The 18,613-nt window shown below is 52.3% G+C and overlaps 1 protein-coding gene across 1 annotated transcript in view; it reads left to right on the forward strand.

The window, feature by feature from the left end:
• The window catches only part of AGRN (agrin), a 94,466-nt gene that overhangs the window by 13,457 nt on the left and 62,396 nt on the right, over positions 1-18,613 (forward strand). The window lies entirely within an intron of this gene.

Genomic DNA, 18,613 nt, shown 5'->3' on the forward strand with positions numbered 1-18,613 from the left:
TCTGTTTTTGTTTGCAAAATTGCTGGTTCCTGCTGCTCGAGGCGGGTAATGCTCTCCCTTTGCTCAAGGCTCATGTCGCTTGTCTCGAATTCTTTCTGGTGAGAGCTGTTGCATGTGGGTGCACAGCTCAGGCCAGGTATCCATATTAGTGGCTCAGAGAGGTGGTGGATGCCCCATCCCTGGAGACATCCCAGGCCAGGCTGGACGGGGCTCTGAGCACCCTGAGCTGGTGAAGATGTCCCTGCTCATGGCAGGGGTGGCACTGGGGGAGCTGGGAAGGTTCCAACCCAAACAGTTCTATGATTCTATGATCCACAGAAGCTGTCTCAGCAGAAGGGGTGCAAGAAAAACAGCTCGGGACTCATCTGGTTCCCAAACAGAGCCCAGGATCTGAGCTTTGCTGGTGGAGAGGGCAGAAGTGACTTGTCCCAGCCTTGGGCTGCCTGAAGCTGCAGTGTGACGATGGGCAGTGTGGAGACAACGGGCAGCACCAGCCTTTGCCCGTCATCCCCGCGGGACTCTGCCCGGCAGAGCTGCCGGGCGCCTGCCAGTGTTGCCGGCGCCCGCCCGGGCTTGCTCAGCGCTTAATCCTTACCCGGGAGTGGGACTTGGGTCTGTTTATCTTATTAAACCCTCAGCACAGATCCTGCATTCCTCTGGGATGATTTCCAGGAGCAGGAGAGCTCTTTGATGTGCTGTGTGGCCCCGCACCCAGCACTGGATGGACCCTCCTCTCCCCGGTGGGCTGTGGGTTGTGGAGGTGGATGATGCTCCGCAAGCTGCTTCCTCCCTATAAAAGCCACTCTAGCAGCGCCTTTTTCTCTTTTGCCTTGAAAAACCACTTCTCTTCCCACATTTTCAGCTCCCTGGAATAATTTTCTTTGATTAGCAAAGGAAATGGGACTCTAGTGCTTTCAATAATTCATACCCGATTTGGCTAATTTCAGCCTGGCTGCAGTACGAACTGCAAAGTGAATAAGGATGTGTAAGGTTTTGAACCACATTTTCTTATTCCCTTCTAAATTCTATTTCCTTGGCTCATCCCATGTCCAGTCCTATTCCAACAGGATTCCCACCCAGCATCTCACCCACTTTCTCTTGCTTGGCATCCATCACCTTTACAGCTGAGACCTTGAGCTGACCAATACCTCTGTATGAATTCTTATGCCTTGATCAGATCCCAGCCTTATTAATTCCTATTAATAGGACTTGCTATTATTATTCCAGTATCTCATCTTGGGCTGCTTGTTCAGGAGAAGGAAAGCAAGTTAAAATGGCTCTGCTGCCCCTCTCCAGATTCAGAAAACAAACTTTAACATCTTCCATGACCAACTGCCTCTTCCTATCCCATTTTTTAACTCTGAGTAGTAGTGTATGTTGGGAGAGAACTGCACGCTCCCAGAGAATGTTGTGTCATCCTGATGGACTGTAAGTGCATCTTCCATCTAATATTAGCCCACTGTGCTCTCTCTGTGTTGCAGGGATGCTAATTAGCTTAAGTGAACTGGAGGACTGGCTGTGCCTCAGCATCTTTGATTTGTGGGTGATACTCAATTAAAACAAGGGGAACAGGAAAAAGGCCAAGGGAGCTTTTGCTGACGTCTGCGCTTCTAGGTGTCTGGTCTCTTTGGGTTTTTAGTCCTCTGTTGTGTGTTTCAGGTGAGCAGGGACAGACCAGCATGGAGACAGGCTTGAAAATCCCTTCAGACGTGCAGGGTTGGAATTGGTCTCATCCAAACTGCTCCTCCTGGGGAGAGAAGAAAGTTCAGAGGCTCAGAATTTGATGGAGAACAGCGTGGTTGCTTTTCCTTTAAGGGCTTTAAAGCAACTTTCCCATGTTAACAAGCCATTTAACTCCCCCAGGTGCTGTCTGCACTTCTGTAGGCTGGGACAGGTATGGTAAGTGAATGGCAATATGGTCCCAGTTGCTCTGTGAGCAGGCAGGGAATGGGAGTGCTGCACGCTTGGTGCTGGGCTGATCTGCCAAAACTGCTCTTGGATGTTACACCTTGGCTTGTTCTTTTCTCTGCCTGTATAAAAACCCAGCATCCCTGCTGATCTGGAGGAGTAAGCAGATAGAAGAGGCATTCAAATTGGAATTCCTCAGCTTTTTAGCTAGAGACAGCATGGTTGGAGCCAGTTCCCATCTTCCTTCTAGCATAAGTGCCACAAATGCAGCTTATCTGTTCCTTTGAGACACAGCTGCTCAGCCAGAGCTCCCTGCTCCCCTTTCCCTTTTCTCCCTGTCTTCAGAGCAGCATTTGCACCTCTGCAGCAAGCTGACCAGTTTCAATACAGAATGCTTCCAGGGTAGGAAGGTGCAAGTAGCATAAATAGGCAGCATAATACGGTGGGACAGGTCTAAGCTGGGAATTCTGGTAGAAGCAAGTGTTGTGTTTGTGCTGTGTGGTGTTGAACTAAAGCTCCCATCTAAAGCTGGATGAATGTTCTGAAAACTGGGCTTTAAACTTCTTCCCAGCCTCTCGTGCTGTGTCAGTGTTTGTTGCAGGTGGAGGATTCTCCCCAAAGCCTCAAACCTGGCTGGGTGCATCTTCACTCCTACCAGAACAGAACCTGCCAGATGCTCAGCTTTGGTAACCAAAGAGTTGAGTAAGTTGTGGCCTTTCAGCACTTGCAGCACTCCCGAACCCCCAAACTGCAGAAGAGAAGTCACCGGAGGGAAGGGAGGAGGAAAATCAACCAATACATCGCTTGCCAGCTCTCATTCAGCTGCCAAATTGTGATTGTCTTGGCTCCGAAGCTGTTCTCCTTGGCCAAGAAGGCACCATATCTCACTCTGTTTCTGGGAAAAAAAACAATGCTCTAGGGCCTTAGGTCAGCTCAGGCCTTTAAGTACTTCTGTCAAGTCAAGAAATAGCTGCTTTACAAAGGATGCATCAGTCCCGAAGAAGGGGTGGTGAGGCTGTAAAACTGATGTGAGTGAATCCTCTGGCTGCATAAGGCAAGCTGGATCCTGGCTTCCCACCTGGGACAGCACAGCCCCAAAGGGATATCCCTGATTTTCCTGGCTTGGGAAGCAGCTGGCAGCGATGGGTATGGACACAGAAATGTTTCCCTGTCCCTCTGTGCCACCAGCCCAGCAGAGAGGTGCTTTCCTGGGCTTGTCCGGGCGCTGCGTGCTGGCGGTACCGACCTTCCCGCTTGCACCTTTCTGCCGATCAACCTTAATCCGCTCCTGTGCTGACGGGCAGCGGCCGGGCGGGCGGCCAGGCGCGGCATTCCAGGCATAGCTCCGGCAGGTAGGCTGGCAGGAGGAGCCCTGCCCGGCGGGGCCTGCGGAACGGGGCGCCATGGGGAGCACGGTGTCCCCAGCCTGGAGAAAAGGAGGCTGAGGGGACACCTCGCTCTCTACAAGTACCCAAAGGGAGGTTGGAGCCAGGGGGGTCGGTCCCTTCTCCCAAGGAACAAGCAATAGGATAAGAGAAAATGGACTCAAGTTGCGCCAGGGGACGCTGAGGTTGGATCTTAGGAATAACTTATTCCCCAAAGGGCTGTGGGGCATTGGAACGGGCTGCCCAGGGCAGTGCTGGAGTCACCATCCCTGGAGGGTTGGACAGACGGAGATGAGCTTCTCAGGGACATGGGGCAGTGCCAGGGCTGGAGTAACAGTTGGACTCGATGATCTCGAGGGTCTTTTCCAACCCAAATGATTCTGTGATTCTCTGCTCCCTGTGATGCTAAGCAGTGCCACCTTTCTCCTGGTGGCTGTCCTGGTAGAAGAAGACACATGCTGATTTTTAGATGCTAGGACGTGATTGCCAGAGAGTATTCAGTGCCTGGAATTCCTTCAGGCTGGATCCTTTTTCTGTCCCTGATCTCATTCTGTTGCTAGCTGAAAGCTTCACTAATGAATAGGGCTATGGGGTCAGAATTGAGTTATTTTCTGCAGTTATTACCCAAGCAAATCCCCTCTGCTGGGCTATAGAAACCATTCGTGTGGCTTGGGGTTGGTGAGAGCTTGGCCTGGGGTGGGCTGTAGCTTCATTTGGGACCATTGTGCTCTTGTGCAGTCAGTCATTGACAAAACATCTGTTTTATTTGTCCATCTCCTGCTTACAATCAGTTTCTCTCTCAGCTTTCCTTGTTACACTGGGCTGTCTGTTTATGTAGCGATAAAATCCCCGGGCAAATTGTTTTAACTGATGCTGTTTATCTAAGAGATAAACTAGGATCAGTGGAAGCTCCTGGCAGTTGCATGGGGAAACTCTGTCACGAGGAGCCATCCGAGCTCCGTCTAGGTGAGCGCTCCTGCTTTTTTGAGCACGGTTGCTGCCTTAATCTTGTCCCAGGCTAAGCACAAAGGGGCACAAGGACCTAAATTTGCAGGAGTTTCTTGCTGTCTTTGTCTTGTGGCTGAAATACCAGTACAGCTGAGGGATGCAGGGATTCGGGAGCAAGGGGTTTGCTTGCAGTGCTGTAACCCCAGTCCCCCCAGTGCTCCCTACTGGGAGGAGGCTGCAGGCTGCGTGTGTGCGCACGCTCGGCCGCTCGCTGTTCGGCATGTGGCTTCCTCAGTGCAAGGCTGGGCAAGTCCCTGTGCTGCAAAAACTTGCTGGAGGAGCTGCTGCTCTTTCTCCAGTCCCATGCGGATTTTGGGGTGAGTGCTTGCTTGGCTGTGGGGGCCATGGGTAGCGCTCTGTCCCCAGGGTGCCTCTCCCTGCTCTGCTCCATGCTGCAGGTCGGGAGGAAGGAGGATGCAACAGCATCCTGGTGAGTCCCATTTGAGCCTGTGTCCTGCCTTGTGGTCACAGGGCATGGACAATGCTGTGAGAACAGTCTCTCTCCATTCGTGCATCTCACGGACCTTCGGCAAGACAAACAGATGAGGTTGAATGTCTTCTTTTAATCCCTTTGCAGTGCGCAGAAAGGACAAATCTTTGTCACACTGATTTGCTAGTGGCGAGCTGGAAGGCTCAGGGTGCTCTGCAGCCCAGCTGCAAGGCTTTGGCTCGAGGACCCTTAAATGCGTACAACAATACAACTCCTTCTCCAGCATTTCTTCCCCCCTTTCCCTGCCCAAATCCTCTCTTGTGTCGTGCGTGTGCTCTGTTTGCGTAACCTGTTCTGGCACGTGCCCTGGTCAGGTGGATTATGTGCGGCAGGGCTCTGCCAGCCTGGAATGCCAGCTATGCCTCCCCTGCGAGCCCCTGGATGCTCAGAGCGCTTCCAGGAGCTTTCCCGCAGCGCCGGTGCCTCCCGGAGAGAATTCGGGCAATGCCAGAGCTTGTCGGAGGACGCGAGAGGGGAATTCTAGGGAGGCTGGGCTGGGGAAGGGCAAACTGGTGCAAACTGGGTCTGGTGGTTTGGGTGTGAAGGTGCTGGAAAGCAGCTGGTATCCCTGCCTGGCCAGGGGCTGCTTGTGTGGACTTGTTTGGGTGCTGTGAGGCTGGGAGCTGTTCTCCCTCCGCAGAAGGTGTGGGGAGCTGGTATGGCTGGGGAAACAGAGTTCATAGAATCATAGAATAGTTTGGGTTGAAGGGACCTTCCCAGCTCCCCCAGTGCCATCCCTGCCATGACAGGGACATCTGCACCAGCTCAGGGTGCTCAGAGCCCCGTCCAGCCTGGCCTGGGATGTCTCCAGGGATGGTTCAGCCACCACCTCTCTGGCCAACCTGGGCCAGGCTCTCACCACCCTCATTGTGCAAATATGGGGCTCTCACTTCTCCAGCTTAGCAGTTCACGCCTGAAGAGCACAAGTGCGATGTCCTGTGTGCACACGCTTCCCGCAGAGCTCCCCTTCCTTCCTGCATCAGAAAGGTTTTAATCTCTTAAAGGAGAGAGAACTGCTGGTTATTTTCCACTGACACTCAGGCGGGCTTGTGCCAGGCACAGCGCTGCACTGTTCTCCGCAGGAAGCGGAGGGTGAAACTTCTAATCCTGTAGGGAAGGAGAAAAAAAAAAGGCAATTTTCCATTTGAGGCAATGCTGAACCAGTCAGCAAATCCATGTTCTTCCAGTGCCTGCCCCAGAGCGAGCGGGTTCCTGGCTCCTGTGTGGTACCAGGGGTGTCGTGGGCAGGAGGGAGCTAATTCCTGCGATGTTCTCATAGGCAGCACAGTTATTCTTAGAGGGCTGGGCAAATCCTACAATATTATCAGGGTTCCTGCAGCCTTGTTGCCAGGGTTTGTCAGCAAGCCCTGGGGACGCAGGCGTATATTTAGCTCTCGGAACGAGCCCTGTTTTGCTTGGTGGAATAGTAGGGATGGAGAGTTTCCTTGAAGGATGCTGAAGGAGTACCCCATGGTCCTAGAGGTACTTCCCCCAGAATTCTGATTTTATGAGAAGAGTTTATAGAATCTTAAAATAGTTTGGGTTGGAAGGGACCTTAAAAGCTCATCCAGTGCCACCCCTGCCATGAGCAGGGACAACTTCACCAGCTCAGGTTGCTCAGAGCCCTTCAAAAGGAGAATTATTCAACTATTTGGCCAGGTCTCCTGCTTGTTGGCTGGGGCTCTGCTCCACTGCTTGGACCAAATCTTTCAGGTTGGGTGGTTCAGGTGCTCACCTTTACCTCCGGACTGTGCTGTCACTCAAGGCAGAAGAATTGCAAGGTCCGAGTCAGCTGGTAATGTTGTTAAAAACTCCCTTTTCCACTAGTTTTATGTGTTTTAATTGCTGCGTAGATGTGGTGGTTGCACCTTAACTAGCAGAGGTGGCACTGCCAGACTGCAAATGAGTCACTCGTTATCCCTTTCTTCCCTCCCTGCTGCCTTAAGCTGAGCTTTGCAGCAGCAAAGCCCCATGTGCTGGGCTCAGTGTTGAGCTCTGGGGCTCTTTTCAGGGGGAAGAGGATGGGGAGAGGAAGCAGGGAGGGGGTGACTGTGGGTCTGCTGGAGCTGGGAAGAAAAGCAGCTTTGTGAAGCTGCCCTGTCAGCCCAGCGTGGTGGTGCAAACACCTTCCTCGCCTTGCTCTGCTGCCTGGGAGCGTGTCGTGGTCCGGGCTGCTGGAAGATGGAGCCAAACTGGTTAAACTTCTCAATGCTCTGGCTGCAAAGATGGCGAAAAGCGGGGAAATGGCTACAAAAATGTGACGGAAACTGCTGATGTACTTGAAAGCAGTTGAGCGCCTCTCCCCTCTGATGCTGCTCCTCTAGATCGAGCAGGCACGGCTCCTTTGGTCTGTGCCGCTCTGTCATTGATTCTGCTTTCCAGGACCGAAACCCGCGTTGCTACTGTTTTTCAGATAAGGTTTTTCAACCTGTTTACTTCTGCGTGCTGCCCGTTGTGCTGCCCGTGCGAATGATGAGCTGGAGAACGTCCAGCTGCAGGTACCCAGCAAAGGCTCTTGTTCTCCGGGCAGGCTGAGATGAGGCTGCGGGGAAGCCGGTTTGTGCAGAACACGCACATGCTGAGCACGCGTGCAGGGAGCAGCTCTGTCAGGGTGGCTTTTCCTGGAGCCCTAATGCTGTTTTGGGGCAGTTTGTACCACCCGGTGCGACGTCCGCAAAAGGCAGTGGAAAACAGCTGCCGTTTGGTTATTCCCTGGACCACATGCAGGCTGCCTTCCGTGGAAATGGAATTCTTTCCCACTTTATCTACCGGATATATCCCGTTGCGAAGTTTGTTTGGTGTTTTTATCTCCCGTAGTCCATCTTTTGTTTTGAAGCCGCTCGGTGGAACATCAAAGGCTGGATTTTTCCCACCCGCTTATTTCAGGGAAGTACGCGGCTGGTTGAGCAAGAGGTTCCATCAGAGCAAGTGCCCACTTCACTTCTACCTGTCCTGAGGGGTCCTGAGCAATCACCCCCACCAGCCTTAAAGGTACTGATGGAGTCCTGGACAAACCTCCAAACCCGGGGATGCGAGAGGGATGCTCCCCCCTTCAGAAGCGGCTCTAGTAAGTAGAAAGCAAACACATCCGGGTTTATACCCCATATCAGAGGGATCTGATGCTTTCACTGATTTGTGCAAAGATAAGAAACTGATGAGAAACTCTTGGTCCCTCTGCACGGACAAACAGACCCATGGCAGTGCAGGAAGCGGTGTCCTCTGCAACAGAGACCTTTCAAATCTGCACGCACGGGGTCAGCCCTCTGCGGTGGGGGAGGAAAAACCCCCGCTGGAAAGCGGAGCAAAAGGCACAGAATATGTGCGAAGGAGCCAGCCAGCCACCAGACCCTGCTAGGAAAAAACAGCAGCCCCGGAGCGGCGCTTTCTCTTATCGTGACAGATGCAATGGCCAGAGGGTCCCCGGGGGCTGGGTTCACAGGGCAGGAGCTCCAGCCCACATGGCTGTTTCCCTTCATCCTCCCCCCAGGGGACTGAGATCTGGGGCAGCACTTCAGCAAAGGGTTCCCACGCTTCGGCTGGACGTCCAGCATCCTCACTTTGGGGAAGCAAAAAGCGCTTATCACACATTTCTCTTCCTGCGGAGACTAACGCAGCACAAGCAGCTCCCTTTGAGCACGTGAGAACCCAGCGCTGCGCAACAGTGGGTGCACACAAGGAAGAAATTTTTTTACAACAAGGAAGGTAAAATGCTGGTCCAGGTTGGCCAGAGAGGTGGTGGATGAACCATCCCTGAGACAGCCCAGGCCAGGCTGGACGGGGCTCTGAGCAACCTGAGCTGGTGCAGATGTCCCTGCTCATGGCAGGGGGGGCACTGGGGGAGCTGGGAAGGTCCCTTCAACCCAAACTATTCCATGATGTCAAGTCGAGTTCTGAACAGATACACATGATGCAGAAGGCAACACTGCACACCCTGTGCTCCCACCAGCAGGACTGTTCCCAGCAGAGGATGCTCCCAGCTTTTGCAAGGTTGTACATCAGCATCCGCACACCCTGGAGTCACAGCCAGCTTCTCCCACCCGTCCTGCCCTGCTCCCTTCTGGCTCCACAGCATTTAAATGATGCACGATGGGACGCTGCTGAAAACATCGCTCACAGCCTCGAGGGAGGCTGCACCTCCACAAGGCCTTTGCAAAGTCTAGAAAAGACTCCCTCGGGCAAAGAAAGTGCAAGTCCAGCTGGGTAGGAGTCTGACGAAGGGCTGTCTGGGAGAAATTATCAGTCTAGAAAAACAATTCCAGCCTGGGTTTCTTCAGATTCCCTCCTGCTTCGGTGGCTGGGAACTGGGTCCCAGCCAGCAGCGCTGAGCTCAGCGGGCAGGGGTTCTCATGAGGCGGAGAAGGGAAAAGTAGATCAGCTGGTGTCAGGAGGGATCTGGGGATGAAGGCAGAATTTAGGAGCAGTTCATCTGAGATGCCCCCCCTAGTTTGAATCCAAGGCAGAGATGCTCCCAGGCAACCAAAGTTCCGTCCACTAACAAATCTCCAAGCTATTTCTACCTACCATCGGCTTCACTTTCGCCCGCAAATGGAAGGATCGTGTTCTGTCCAAGCCAATTTGCCCATGCTGCTACAAAACCCTGTTGAAAAGAGACAGATTCCTTGTGCTTCACCCCAAAGAGCACCAAGATCTGCACATCTGCCGTTCCAACACGAGCACAGCAGCGAGTGCTGCAGCGCAGCCAGGCACCAAGACAACGGCTGTTTCTCTCCCCTTTGAGCAAATAACGTTTTACCCTGGAGAAAGCAGAAATCCCTCCTGCAGTTTTTACCAAATAAAGCCCAGAACAGGCTGCCCAGGGTAGTGGTGGAGCCGCCGTCCCTGGAGGGGTCAAACAGATGCAGAGATGAGGTCTCAGGGACATGGGGTAGTGCCAAGGGTGGGTTAATGGTTGGACTCGATGATCTTGAGGGGCTTCTCCAATTAAAAGGGTTCTATGATTGTATCTGAGGGTACACACATGTCCCCTTCTGACTCCAGCATGTATGATCAGCAGCCTCACAGCAGTTTTTGGGGCTGGGAATTTGCACTGTCTTGTAAACCTCACCCTCGCTGCCTCGCTCCTCCTGAGCGATGGATGAGGATGGAGTTGAAAGGAGCTGGCGCTTGCTTGAAGCTTTGCCTCAGATTAAAGGCTTTCCCTTCACAGTAAATCTTGCACGTCTTACATCTTAACGTGTTACATTCTTTGCCCTGGAATGTATGATAAATGATCCCTGGTTTACAGGAATAACGTCTGCGTGAGGCGTGGGAGATTTGGGTGTCACGCTGGATGCTGCTCCTAACTGGGCTGGGAACCCATTGGCTTTGCTACATGGGCGTTTTGGTCAATGGGATGAGCAAAGACCCAGCTGGGGAAGCTGCGTGGTGAGGCTGTGGGGTCTGCACAGCTCTTAATACCCATAAGAGACAGATAATCGGCTCTGCCGGCTCATTTGAACCGCATCTTAACTTGCGTGTGCGTTTTGGGGGTTCGGTGGTTGTTCCAAACCAATCCTAGTGCTGGCTCTGCAGCTGCAGCTAATGGCAGTTTAGCACTGGTTAACAGCCTTGCAGTTCAGACAGATGGTCTGACCACGCTATGGGGGTGTCAAAATACAGGAATAATTGTTTATAGGCAGAAAGCTGCCTACGTGGCAATCGACATCCAAAATTGGTTGGAATTCGCTCAAAAGGAGCCCGTGCCCTCAATCAATAAAGGATGTGTGCAGCGGGCTCTCTCACCTTAAAGTCAGAGCAGCTTAAAGACAAGAGGATTTTGGGGCTGGATTGGGGAGAGGTGTCACCTGGAGTCGTGGGACAAGTGGTGTGACCTGGCCAGGCTGGTGGGTGCTGTCCCAAGACAACACTCCTGGGAAACAAGTGCTTAGAGGGCAAGATGCTTTATCGTTTCTTCTGCCCTGCTAAAGGCACGATAGAGCATGGATCCCCGCTTCACGGTGTGGATTTTGGGGTTGTCCTATGCAGGGAGAAGAGCTGGACTCCATGGTCCTTGTGGGTCCCTTTGGACTCATGTGCCGTATGGAGGGTCCCGGGCTGGTGGCAGGTGAAGAGCGGAGGTGGCCGCGGGATTGCGGTCCCCCCGCCTTGGCGCGGAGGAGCGGGGCACATTCCTCTGCCCTGACTTCAAAGCTTGTTGCTGCGTATACAGAGCCCAGCAGCCTTGGCAACCCTCGCTGGCGGGAGCCTTGGCAGCAGCTGTTTTGCTGCTGTTCCCCGGCTCTTGCTGCCCTTTTGGCCTCACGGCTTTGGGAGGGATGCCCAGGAGCCAGGGTATGTGCAGTGGGTATGTGGCTCCGCTTTCCCCTGCCCTGCTGCTCCCAAACCCTTGCCAGGCGGTTTATATCGGGATTCTTTTCTACCTGTTCTCTGTACTGTCCACCGTGCTGATTTTAAAGGGGATTTTAGAGTACCTCAAACTTGCATTTCAGTCCCAGCATCCTCTTGGACGGGTATCTCATTCACCAAGGAGGGAAAGCTGCAAGAATGGCACCTCAGCTTAGGACCTGATGTTAAAATGGAGTGAAAGGCTCAATCCACCTACCAGCCTCATTGTTAGAGATTTCTTCCTCACATTTAGCCTGAATCCCCTCTCCTTTAGTTCATATTCTCCATGGCCAGGAGCAGGGCAGAGCAGAGTTCACTCTGGTCTGACCCACTGGTTTTGCTTTGGTTTTTGTTGGTTTGGTGTGGTTTGGGTCTTTTTGCATGTGCTGTCCTCTCCCACGTGGATTCTGGATTATTCATCACTAGGTAAGAACAGCGTTTCTCCCCTTTCTTGGCCTGAAAGCGGGGCAGGGGAGGCTGGGGACGCCTTTGGTCTTGACACACAAGGATGTTTTGTGTGATGGGAACTTAGGGCTTCGGGGGGGCAGCGAACGTGTGCGTGGGAGGCGGCTGACTTGGATCAGACAGTTCACACATCTACAAGGTCCCTTGTAGCTGGGCTGGACCTTTTTTCTCTGTTTAATTTTAAACCTTCTAATTAAAAAAAATATATATCTATATCTGTATATATATCTGTGTGTATATCTCTCTCTATGTATATATATAAATAAATAACATAAATAAATCTTGGCCTTCTCAGCATCCTGCTAGGTCATGGAAGAGACCCCCGTTTGTCTTCCTGGCCCTTCTGCAGGCAGAAATGATGCTGAACCTTTCCAGCTCTGCAGAATTTCTGCAGGAAAGCATGTTAGAGGAGATGCTGAGAGCTGCAGGACTGAAGCAGAAGGGAGCTGGTACCATTGGATACTGTCAGGCTTCTGCTTTGTGCCACCAGCAGCGAGATGGCTTAGAGAAGTGGCAGGGAGGCAGTTTTTAATGAGGTTTATTTTGTTGGGGCTTTTTTTCCCTATTGCTGGCCCAAAACTCGTTTGCTCAGAGCGCCTGGCTGCTGCCTCTGTAATCCTGCTTTACCTGGCTGTGGAATTTTGTGCCATGCTGTCTCCCAGCCTGTTTCCCTTTGTGCTAATGATCCTGTATAATAGCCCTGTTTGCTCACAGCATTTTGCAGCTAGAGACTCTTCTTCAGCCTGGCATCTGTCTCTTGGATTTTGCTGCAGTACATAATGTACCTGGAAAGGACTATAAATTTGTTATGATTTGCCACTCCTGGTCCAGAAGATGCTGTGGTAGTGGGAGATGTCCTGCTGGGTGCATGGAAAAATTAATGCTCTGTGCTAGTATTGCTGCTGGGAGGGTTTTTTTAGCATATGTCTGTTCTGAAGTGCTTGCTTGTTCCTTTACCAAGAGGAGAAAAGGGTCAGCTATTGCTTGAAAGGAAAGTGTGAGGTTAATGGTCGGTGCAAGTACAGTATTCCCACTCCCTGATAACTTCTGGAAACAAAACACACATGGGTTTGACCTGCGCAAAGATCAATCGGGTTTATAGGGGCTGTTCGAAACCTTCAGGGTCAGTTGGTCAAGTGGGGTAAATTAGGAGACCTCTGCCGAAGGTTATAACACTTAATTGGTAGCAGTGCCTCCAGTCCGGTGCTGTGATTTAATGGGAAACCTGGGCTCTGGAGCCCAGCCGTGCTGGGAGAGCAACAAGCAGCTCCCCAGGGTGCAGAAAAGCCCAATAAGGTTTAATACCTGCAGCATCATTTTAAGAGCACTAACACCAGCTTTAGCCTTTCATTTTTTTCCCTGGTCTCGGCTGTTTTCCTTGTGTGCATTCGATTATCTGGTGGCCTAACTAAGGACCACCCCTCCTGCATTGCAGATGCTCTTGAGAAGGCACATTTTGGCTGGGGTCTACTGGGACTGGAGGAGCGGTGGGGAAATGGTGGAGCTGAAATGGGTTGAAGTCAGGACGGTAAATGCAGGATTTGCGCTGGAAGCGGGTGGGACTGGGATTAGCAGGCTGATGATGGGGAGCAGTGAAGGATGTTATTGCAGGGTCTCCATTAAACAAGTAAAAGGGTTTGGGTTTTTTTTTAGCCAGAGAGAACGGAGTTAAACACTGTGAACAGAGGCAGCTGCTTGTGCTCTCTGCCCTACATGAGACTCTGGCAATGACAATTCTCCAAAGGGAAAGAGAATGAATTTTAATGAAATCTTGAAAGACTTTAAATTTTCATGTTAATTTCAATTATTCAGGACAGTCGAAACGCAACTTTAAAGCTTCATAAAAAGAACGGAAAATAAGAGGCCATTTTTTTCCCTCACCCGATTAATTGATTTGCATTTTGTACCATTGCGGTGAAACATGGACATTTTAAAGACACTGGTGTTGATTATTGCATCTGACAGCAGTGCTGAGGAGGATACTTGGAAATGACTTATGTATTGCCTGGGGCATGGTGGAGGTACCAAAAGAGCCCGGTGGAGCACTTGTCAAGGGCATGGGGGGGTCAGTATCCACCCTGGGCAGCAGGTCCCTTCCAACCCAAACCGTTCTGTGATTCCATGACACGCAGCTTGCTCCCGGTGCCGATTGTGCCCGTTCTCTGCCACTCAGAGCATCCTCGATTCCCACTGACTCCGGCAGCATCCTTGGCTCTCAGCTCTTGTGGGGGGGATGCTCCGCATCTGCTGGTACCCAAGGGTTGCACGTTTTGCTCACTCGAACAAGGCGCTTCCTTCTATCTTGGCCCCGTGGTCTTTCTCGCTAAACCCCGGGCATCTGTCCGCATTTCGGTTTCGGCTCCCCAGCAGGCTGATGCTTTGCCTCCCTTCGAGGGTGCCCCACGGGTGCAGAGGGGCTCCGTAGCACAAACACGTCTTTGATTCCCTGCTGCTGAGAGCTGCCAGGCCTGGCTCTCTTCCCAGAAAGCAGCACTGGGTTTAGAACATAAGCAGCTATTGTCTTAGGGCCTGGAGACTGCGATCTGAGCTCTGCTGGCATTGGGAGGGGAGAGGGGATGCCACATGCTGAAGGGACTTGGGAAAGGAGCCCAAGGAGAAGGGGAGATTTGCAGGGTCTCAATTATGCTCCTCTCACCAAAAATAATGCGAGTGTCTGCTCCTCCTTTGACACTCGAATGGCTCTTCCACTCTCTTACAGTTAGTTTGTGTCTGGCAAAGACTGAGTCCTTTGTCTGGAGGGGGATATGTGGGGGAAGAGTGGTCCTAGAGTCACAGTCTGCTGTGGGGAGTGTCACCCTGCTGGGTCTGGGGTCCCTCCTGCACCCCTGTTGTCAGGACAGGGACGTTGCTTAGAGCACGGACTCACCCATCGCTCTCTAGAAAGCGGATTTTTAGCAATAATTTTTTGACACTGAGGGTGGTGAGAGCCTGGCCCAGGTTGACCAGAGAGGTGGTGGATGAACCATCCCTGGAGACATCCCAGGCCAGGCTGGACGGGGCTCTGAGCAACCTGAGCTGGTGAGGATGTCCCTGCTCATGGCAGGGGTGGTCAGAGCTGGTGCAGAATGGTGAAGATCGTTGGCTAGAAATCAGAGATTCCATCTGTGATTTTATTTGAAGAAGTTAAAATTCAGCAGAAGAAGAAAGAGGGGGGGTTAAAAAAAATGAGTGGGAGGTACGTTGGCACCTGATGTGGGGAACTTGTGCAACGTGGAGAAAACAGTGGTCCTCGATGTCTGAGGGTCTTGGGTCCCATCCAGCCCCTGAGGCGGCTCATGGTTATTCTGCCTTGTTTTGGGTCTCGCTTTTCCAGGGAACAGAAACAGCTCCGCAGTTCTGTGCAAGGACCTGACTGACCTGGTTTTATTTGTGGCTTTGATTTGTTCTGTTTCCCTGTAATCCAAGGCAAAAAAATCACTCCATAGGTAAAATGATGAGCGGGAATGGCTGGGGAGCTGAATCCCTGACAGACCCTCGAGTTGTGGGGAAGGAGACGAGTTTCTGGAGGGTCTCGTGTCTCATTTTCCCCCTTACAAAAGCAGGGAGGGTGCAAGGGAGCTAATCATGAGGTTATTACCCAAATCATTTGGCTGTGATGAGCCACGTGCAGGGAAGACAGTTTGAGATGCTCAGTTTTTTTCAGCTTAATCTGCCCAAGTGGTGAATCCTCTGCCACTCACAGCCAGCCCAGCCTGAATAAACTTTCCCTGGCTTCAATAGAAATGTTAGTGTAGTTGAGACTCTGCCCTCTGGGTTGTTTTTTCTAGTTTTCCTCCCACCCAACCAGCGCCATCCTGGTACCCAACCCACAGCAGCTTCTTAAAAGCGTGTTTGGTGGTGGCACGGAGGGGAAACCTCAAATCCTTGCAAAGCAATTACTGCTAATGAGACGCTTCCTACACATCTGGTTTCAATTCTGGCTGCGTTTTGGGGACGGTTCTTCAGAGGTTGGGGAAAAATCCCTGCCTCCCCTTCACCCTTCAGCAGCACCCAGGGTGGCAGCTGGGCTGCTCGTTAGCACCCATCTCGTTAGCACCCATCTCGCCACACCAAAACAATTAGCACCAAAAAATCCCTCCTCTCCAGGGAGGGTGAGTTGCAGCAGCAGCAATTATTGGGTGCTGATCACATGCCAGTTGATTGATATGTTTTTGAGAGCCAGTGTAATGTGCTTAATTAGTGTGTAATTTCCAAGAGCGGAGACGGCTGGATGCCCCAGACTTAAGGAAAATTCTCAATTAAGTGCCAGCAGCAAAGAAAATGGAGAAAAAATTTATTTTTATTTTATTTAGTGTGTGATTGCTTGGGTTTAATTTCTTTTTGTAGGGATTTAATGTTAAATTGATGGAAATTCTGGCTTTTCTGACTTTTCCCAGGCTTTTGTCTCCATCTGTGTCTGGGAGGCAATTACCTGTGTGCCCTTGGCTTCCAGTTGGTCCTTGGTGCGCAGTCCCTGAGCTCTTCCAGACGTCCCACGCTGGTCTTATATACATTAGATAAACCCGAGCCACGGGGCTTCATCTCCCGTTTCTGCCCATTGAGATCAGGTTTTTGTTTGAATGCAGATTTGTGTGGATCCCGGGCCCCCGCGGCTGCTGGTTTTGGCAGCCGAGCGCGGTGCTATCCCAGCGCAGAGCGTGGCCGTGGAGAAGAGCAGTCGGGAGGGTCGGGGAGAGGGGGCTTTCAGGAAACGTGAGTGTTGCTTTTGTGCGCCGAGCAGCGGGAAGGTGGCGTGGGAAACCCTCGCCTGGTTTCCCTGGGAATGAGACAGTCCAACCTGGATCTGGCTGGCTGGTTTATCGGGGTGATGGCACAGAAAACACCGTGCGGTTGCGTTCCTGGGGTCCACCAGGGATCCCTCCTGGCCCTTCGCTGTCCGCTTCTGGTTCTGCAGGTGGTCCAGCATCCTCCCATGGTTGCACCATCATCTGGCTGACGGAGGGGGTGCAGGTGGACAATATCCACCCCATTCCCTTCCCTGGCATGCAGTGGGCTCCTGCTTTAAAGGAAAACTTGCAGATTAAACCCTCTTCCATGCTTAGTGCCTTGGGGTTGAGCCCTTATTTGATTCATAGTTTTTCTGCAAAGGCAACTCAAGGGTCTCCTTTTCAAGTTAGAATCTCCAAGCAGAGGTTGTTTTTTTCCCAGAGAACAGCTTGCTTTGGTGAGTTCTTCTGACCCGAGCTGCTGGGAAATGATCTGCCTTGGTCCAAGCATCTCAGGAACTGAGCTGTTAAACAGGAGATGATAGTTCTGGCCTTGCAACAGCTGGCTTGGGTGACTTGGGTCCAAGTCGCATGTGGCTTCTCGGAAGTAGCGCTTTTCATGACATAGCGGCTCAAAAAAAATGGCTAAAAAGGCGTGTACTGGGTGCTCAGAGAGGTCGATCTGCTTTGTCCCCAGGTGTAGCACAAGCACCAGCATCCTGCTTTGCATTGCTGCTGTGCAAACTCAAGTGCATTCCCCTGCTCCCACTGTGTTTCTGTCCAGGAAAACTCTCTGCAGTCAAGTGTCTGACCTTGGAACAGAGCCTCCCGCTCTCCTTTCTTTTTTGTTTTATTTAAAATATAGTAAAATAAACTTATTTTCCCCCTCTTGATGTTAACAGCTGCTTCATTGAGCGGCAGCACGATGAAGGGGGGGCGAAAATCAAAGCCCAGGGAAATTTGCTGGAGTTGAAAAGCGGGTCAGGCTCTGGGGTTACTCATCTCAATTGCACTTTTGTTCTCAAAACGAGAGGGAGAGCGTGTGCACCCCACCAGACTGGTGTGACCTCCCGAGCCTTGGGAAGAAGGGGCTGGGAATGGGAGCTCAGCAGGTCGGGGTGCGTGGGAGGGTGCTGGGTCTGCAGCCGGGGGGGTTTGGCGATGGAGCCGCGTTCCGTGGGTGGCTGGTGCTCAGCAAACAGGATCTGGGCTGCCTTCTCCTCCATGAGTCACAAGTGACTTCTGGCTCCACGGGGTCAAGTGTTCAGTCTTGCTGTGACAACGTCAGCCTGAGTGGGTGCATCTCAAGTCCCTTAACCCTCTGGGATGCTGTCCCACCATAAACTAGAGCCAGCAGCACTCACAGGGACACTGCTCTCCACCCAGCCCTCATCCCATATTGTTCTGCAGTCAGATGGGATTTGGGCTTGGAGCAGCACTCGCATCTCTTGCCCTGATGCTACAAAGCTGAAATTCCCATTTCTCGAGGGCTGCAGCACTGACTGTGGGGGGTCTTGGTCAGGCAACTTCACCTTCTCTTTATCTCCCTCCTCCTGGTTTTCCTTTTCAGCTGCTGTTTTGATCCCAATGTACATCAGGTTTTGGTGTCTGTATATCAAAGCTTCAGTCTCTATCAAGCAGGCGGTGACGCTTTATTACCCAGCACAAAGCCCCAGCTGGACCCTGCGGGTCTCCACACCCCGTTTGCACCTCCCCGCAGGGATCCCTTAAAGAAAAGGTGCTGCTTTGTGAATGCTGTGCTTCTGCATGTGAGAATGAGGTCTTTGCTTCCAGCTCACCCTCTGCTCTGTGCGCAAAATACCTCTGCCACCGTTTCTCTCTCCATGGCCTTGGGCATGTCACTTATCCTGCGCGCATTAGTCGACGTGGCGTGACGTGATGCTCTGCTGGGGGGCTCCCAGGGGTGTCAGGGGTGTGTTCCAGGGGTGCCAGGTTTGTGCCACTTGTGCCAACAGCCGAGGGACCCGCCTGCTGTGGAGCAGTTGGGTGAGAGGTGCTGCGTGCGCAGTAAATGGTGTGTGACCGAGCGCTGTGCCAGGGACACTGGCTCACTGCCACCGTCCCCGAGGGGACCGCGCTGAGCTGGGTGAGCTGCCTCACACCCGCACAGCACAGACGGGGACCTGAGGTTTCCCCTGCTCAACAGGGACGTCCTCCAAAATACACAACCTCTCGTGACTGTCCGTGCGGGGACTGTCTGTGTCCCACACTGGCATTCACATCCTTTCCTTGGTGAGGGTTAGTGATGGAGTCAAACCCCAACC

This window comes from Streptopelia decaocto (genome assembly GCF_964273445.1).
Source record: "Streptopelia decaocto genome assembly, chromosome: 20".
In the NCBI taxonomy this organism is placed as follows: Eukaryota; Metazoa; Chordata; class Aves; order Columbiformes; family Columbidae; genus Streptopelia; species Streptopelia decaocto.